We start from the raw sequence: 6,106 nt of genomic DNA, 5'->3' as shown, positions 1-6,106 counted from the left end.
GAAATGAAGGGAAGTAACTGGTTCCAGGAAGGCACCGTGTGTTTCCCAACCAGCGGTAGGAGCTACATGACTAGCAGGCCACTTCCTTCTTTAACCTGCACTTCCCTGTTTATGGAATGGGGGTTAGACATTAATGTTTTCCAGCATTTAATCTACCCTCTGCTAACTATTTTCCCATTTAAGCGAAGTACCAAAGACCCATATAACTACCAACCAGAAGTTCTGAACAGCCTGCGATAACCATATTATCACCTTGGGTGATACAATTCCAGACAAAAGTAAAGAAACTTGAGACTTTATCAAGAGAAAGTATGTGATTTCCCTTATCATTTGGAAATACTGTAAACAGTTCACCTAGCCTCCCAGTTTGGAAGTTATGAAGGCCCGAAGATTTCTGAGGGACTTGCCAGCTCAACCAGCCTCTTAGGTGCCTCAGTTCGGTTCAATGAAAATACAGGGGTAGGCCCTCGCTATCGCCACCTGCTGCTCACCCCGTGGGCTGGCAAAGCACACAGGCTTAGCGCTGAGGAGAGGGACAGGCTGCTGCCAAACCTGAGGGCAGAAAGCCGAGATGTTACCTTCAAGCAGTTCCATTTCAAAACCTTCAGCGGGGCTTTGGCTTCCTCACAAGAGTGGCCCTGCAGGCTGAGAAACGGGACCACCATCCTGAGTGGTTTAATGTGTACAACAAGGTCCACAGCGCCCTGAGCACCCATGGGTGTGCAAGCTTGTCAGAACGGGACATAAACCTGGCCAGCTTCCTTAAACAAATGACCTAGACCCTGCCTTTCCTCTTCAGGGAGAGGGGTGACTGAACTGGAAATCCAGAGAGAGAACAGAGGAGCCCCAATATTTGCTACAGTCAAAATTGCCTAGTCCGTCCGGCTGCCTCCATTTAGGGGTGAGTCTTCGCTGTGGAAAGAGATGCCGGCATCACTGCCTACACCATGCTTTTCATCCTTGGGCTCTATTACATGTACACTAATTTGAATAAGATGTTCCCATCCTTTGTGGCTTCCTAGCAACAGTAATGGTCTGCTTTCCAGGCTATGTCTTGCTCCTTTTCCAATTCATTTCCCAAGAAGCTGTGATAAAAGCTGTGTCTAAGATAGACAGAATCTTATCTTAGAAACCGGGATCCTAATGCCACCCCCTCCTATGTGATAGAAACACATGTGCTTTTATGCCTCAAAACTGTTTCACTGGGAGGGGAGGAGATTCAGGGGTGGGGCAAAAGCAGGTTAATAAGCAATAAATAAAACAATAAAGAATAATAAAGAATAACCTATATTTAGTGTACTCACAACTGTAACCCCACTTTTGCACACCCTGCATATATTCAAATCCTTCGGGTCCCTAATTACAGGATCTAGTGTTTCTGAGAAAACATTTTTAAATACCTACATGATCTTGTTTCAGCCTCACAATCCAAAAAGATAGATATTATCCTTTTCTATAAAAGTAAAAACTGAGGCTCAGAGAAGGGGGTGACTCTACCTAGGTCAGAAGCACATAGGAAGCCAAGTTAGGATTCAAACCCATGACATCTGACTCCAAACACCAAGATACGTTTCCAGAAGAGAGAGAGAGAGAGAGAGAGAGGAAAGGGGAAAGGAAAGGGGGAAAGGGGAAAGGAAAGGAGAAAAGAAAAGAGAAAGAAAGCTAACTGACATGCTGACACGAGTGGTGGAGTAATGGGAAGTGGAAAAGGAACAGTGAAGCCCTCAGCTCGGGTAGCTCTGGGTAAGGGAGGAAGGGTGGTGGGAGGAGAGGCTCAGGAGAAGTGCTTGAGAGGTTTAACTTAGTTCCTGAAAGCAGCTGCGTCTTCCTGCCAGGTGCTGGAACGTGTGGCTCTTCCTGAGGTGTGTCGCCTGACGTCACAGCTGGACCCCGTCCATCGCCTCTCCTCCCACAGAGGGAAGGCTCTCCCTGCCCATTCTCCGAAATGGAAAATGCCCGAAGTTGAGGCAGGCTGGATAGCTGGTGCTGGTGTCCTTAGCAGGCTGGATAGCTGGTGCTGGTGTCCTTAGAGCCTGGAATTTTGTTTCTGGGAAACCCCCAAGGGCCAGCAGGACAGCCCACTGCAGTTTCCTTTTCCATGAAGGATGCCAGCTCTTGAATTCTCACCATTCCTAGCCCTAGAAATGAGCACCCTCCTGTGTTTTTATTAAGGTGCAACAAGGAAAACAAGCGCTGGGGAAACCGCAGTCACTCCCTTGGCCAGCCTCCTTGGTCCATTTTAAGGATTTGACCACAGGCAGCTGGAGAAGAAGAATGAGCTTTGGGTTCAGACCACAAAGCCTGAGCTAAGACTACACTGACTTGTCATGTGACCTTAGGCAAGTCCTGTGCTGGTTCTCAGAACACCAAACTGTAAAACGAAAGAGGGAATTGGACTCAACTTGCAAAGGCAGTCCGTGGCCCTGTTCCATCTGAATCACCTCAGGAACATATCACATAGCAGATTCCCAGGCCCTGTTGCAAGCCAAATTCTGAATCTTCAGAAGCAGAGTGCAGAAATCTGTAAATCTAAAGAGCTCCCCCAGTGATTCAGAGGTACAGCTATATTCTGTAATTACACCACAAGATTATCTGTAATTGACTTCAAACCAACTCCTCCTCCTAGCAGAAAATTGCTCTGTGACCTCGCTATGTGTGTGCCTCTCTTTGGACCTCAGGGTTTTTTTCCATCTGTAATATGAGGGGGTTGGACTAGAATAGCTGATCTCTAAGGGCCCTTCTCTTGCAGCCAATTTTGCGATTCCAAACTTATGAATGAAATTTTAAACTTGAGGTCAGAGGCAGAATGACAAACAGCCACAAGCTGGGACAAACTGTCCCGGGGGAGAGCCTCTGATCACTTGGTGACGCCACTTATGTCACTCCCACACTGGGCCCCCGCTATGGGCAAGTGAGGACAACTGCTGCTGGGGTCACATTCCAGATCCACCCCCACAAACCCCCTGGGAAGTGTCCTCATACAGGTCTAAGGACTTTGGAACCCTGCTTGTATTTGAATCCTGGCTCTACTACTGTCTTGCTGGGTGACCTTGGGGGAGTTACTTCATCTCTCTGAGTCTCAGTTTCCTCCTCTATAAAATGAGAATCAGAATAGTACCCATGTCATGGGCTGCCTAGAGGGTCAAATGTGTGCTTATCTCACTACCTGGTGCACAGTCAACATTATGTAAGTGTTAGTGATATTAATTATTGTTATTTTTCTTCTCTTGGAATGTGGGAGTGGCAATACCTGATCTCTCAGATTTATGGCAAGGATCTAGGTAGCTAATAGAATGAGCCCAGTGCCTGGCATGTAGTAGAAGCTCAGTAAATGTGGTACCCTCTCGTTAATCCCACCCCATCCCCAAGGGTCTCCAGCTCCCTACCTTTCTTCCTTTTCCCTTCCCTAGGCTACCTTACAGCCCAGCTCACATGATCCCTTTCAAAGAATGTTTGGTGAAAACACGTCAGTGGAGATGGGTGCCTCAGGGACAGGTTATATAACCCCACGCTCACACTTTTTGGAACCTATGTGGGAGGCCAGCGTTTGGCTCCTTGTCCTCTGCATCTGTGACCATCCTGGGCTCTGGGCAGCGAGTTCCTCTCTTAGAAGTGAAATTGGAGAGAGAGACTTCATCAGCTGCCTATTTTCTCCCCCAGATTGAGAATCCTTTGTTACCTAGACTTTTTTTAAGGGCTGTGTGTGGCTCCATGTTTGAGAAGGAGTATTTGCTGAGCACCTACTGTGTGCCAGACATTTATATTTGCTTATTTGATCTTTATATAATTTCTAAAACAAGCCTGTGAGTTGTGGATACAATATTCCCACTTTTTTGATGAGGAAACTGAGGCTCACTTAGTTGACAGCTGGGTGTAGTTGGTCTTGACCCTAACTAGAAATTATTCCTTCCTCTGACCTTGAAGGATTCAGGACATTTTAAGAAGAAAAGCTGTGTTCTTCACCTTCTTTTCATTATCATTTGTTCATTCAATCATTCACTTGATATTCATTGGCATTTATCAGGAACTGGTCTGGGTGATACAGATATACACAAATAAAGTGAAGAAAGATAAAAACTCTGACTTCATGAAAACTTTATGTTATCATGGAGGAGAGGGACAATAAACAAGTCAACCAAATGATAATATTCAACATCAAGTAGTGCTATGACAGAAAATGGGGAAGGAATAGAGAACAAAAATGATAAGGAATTAGTTCAGAAATGGCAATCAGGAAAGACTTCGCATTTTAAGTAGAGATCTGATTGAAGTGAAGGATGGAGCCAACTGATTATCTGGGAAGAGCATTCCAGATAGAGGGAACAAAGTTCCTCCGAGGCAGGAGTGAGATTGGCATATTGGAGAGATAGCAAGGAGGCCAGTGTCACATGAATTTAGTGAACAAAGGAAGGATTGGAGGTTCCAGCCACCAACCCTCGCCCGAGAATTTCCAGCTTACAGTTCATTATCACCTTACCACACCCCCTGGGAGGTGAGAAAGGGGAGAGGGGGTGGGAGTAGGTGGGGTAGAAAGAGCGGGACAGCTTCATTCACTCATCCAACAAATATTTTTAAAAATATGTTTTAAGAGAGAGGAAGGGAGAGAGAGAGAAACATTGATGGGTTGCCTCCAGCATGCACCCCTACTGGGGATTGGACCCGAAACCTGGGCATGTGCCCTAACCTGTAATGGAACCAGTGACCTCTCAGTGCACAGGAAGATGCTCAACCAACTGAACCACACCAGCCAGGGCACAACAAATATTTTTTGAGTGCTTACTAGGTAGTGGGCACTAGGCTAGTCTCAATATAGAAAACAGACACAGCCCCTCCCCTCAGGCAGCTTCTGATCTAGCAGAGGAGACACACAGTAAAGCAAAAAAACAAATAATTGTCTAGGGTGGGGGGCGGGGGGGGGAATGGACACATATGTAATACCCTTTGTAATAAATAAATAAATAAATAAATAAAAATAAAAAGAAGAATTGACGATAAAAAAAAAGAAAACAAATAATTGTATAAATATAAATGGCAGTGAGTGTTATGCAGGAAGTAATATAAAAGAATGTGGGCCTAGCTGGTCAGGCTCAGTGGATAGAACACCAGCCTGCAGACTGAAGGGTCCTGGGTTTGATTGCAATCAAGGGCATGTACCTTGGTTGCAAGCTTGATCCCTGGTTCTGGTGGAGGCAACCAATCAATGTGTCTCTTTCTCCTCCTCCTCCCCCTCTTCCTCCCTCCTCTTCCCTTCCATTCTCTCTAAAAATCAATGGGAAAAATATCCTCAAGTGAGGATTTTTTTTAAAAAAGGAACTTGGGCAGGAACACAATTTGACCTCAGGGAAAGGTCTCTGTGAGGAGGTAAACTTGAAAGATGAGTGAAGTTAGCCAGGGAAAGAATGTGGCAGGCAAAGGAGACAGAGCGTTTGTCACAGTCCTGTGTCATCACATGCTAATCCTCATTTATAGGAGGAGAAAACAGAAAGCCGAGATGTGTCATAAATCAAATGGCTAGCCAGGCTTCAACCGAGGTTCTTTACCTTCCTACCCTGTTACCTTTCTGTTGCACCAACAGTACTTGGTGTCTTCAAAGAGCACATTCTGAGTTCTGTGGCATCTGAAAAATACACTCTCTCCACCTTAACCAGACGTTGGATGGAGGCTAGGGAAAAGGACCTCAAAAGAACAAAGAAATGACCGGGCTCGTGTGGCTCAGTAGTTTAGTGTCGACCTATGAACTGGGAGGTCATGGTTCAATTCCCGGTCAGGGCACATTCCTGAGTTTCTGGCTTGTCCCCTAGTGTGGGGCACGAAGAAGGCAGTGGATCAATGATTCTCTCTCATCATTGATGTTTCTATCTCTCTTCTTCTCCCTTCCTCTCTGAAATCAATAAAAATATATTTTTTTTAAAAAGAGCAAAGAAAGTTGGGAGGAAAGGGAAGGCTCAGTGAGTGATTATTACAGTGTGATGCTGAGCTGAGGTTCAAAGTGTCTTGCTCTTCACTCTAGCTGCACTCGATGTGGCACCTGAATCACGTGGCCCTGTGCTACCACATAAAAGTCCTCAGATTATGATGGTCTCTAGCAAGACTCAGGCCATAGGGA

At 45.7% G+C, this 6,106-nt stretch overlaps 2 pseudogenes; both read left to right on the top strand.

The window, feature by feature from the left end:
- The window catches only part of LOC102768852, a 2,256-nt pseudogene extending 254 nt beyond the window's left edge, over window positions 1-2,002 (top strand).
- A 901-nt stretch (window positions 2,003-2,903) lies between these two features.
- The window catches only part of LOC102768560, an 8,765-nt pseudogene continuing 5,562 nt past the window's right edge, over window positions 2,904-6,106 (top strand).

Source organism: Myotis davidii, unplaced genomic scaffold, assembly GCF_000327345.1.
Source record: "Myotis davidii unplaced genomic scaffold, ASM32734v1 scaffold4152, whole genome shotgun sequence".
NCBI classification, from domain to species: Eukaryota; Metazoa; Chordata; class Mammalia; order Chiroptera; family Vespertilionidae; genus Myotis; species Myotis davidii.
Note: the sequence above shows the minus strand (reverse complement) of the source record. Positions and strands in the feature narration are given on the sequence as shown.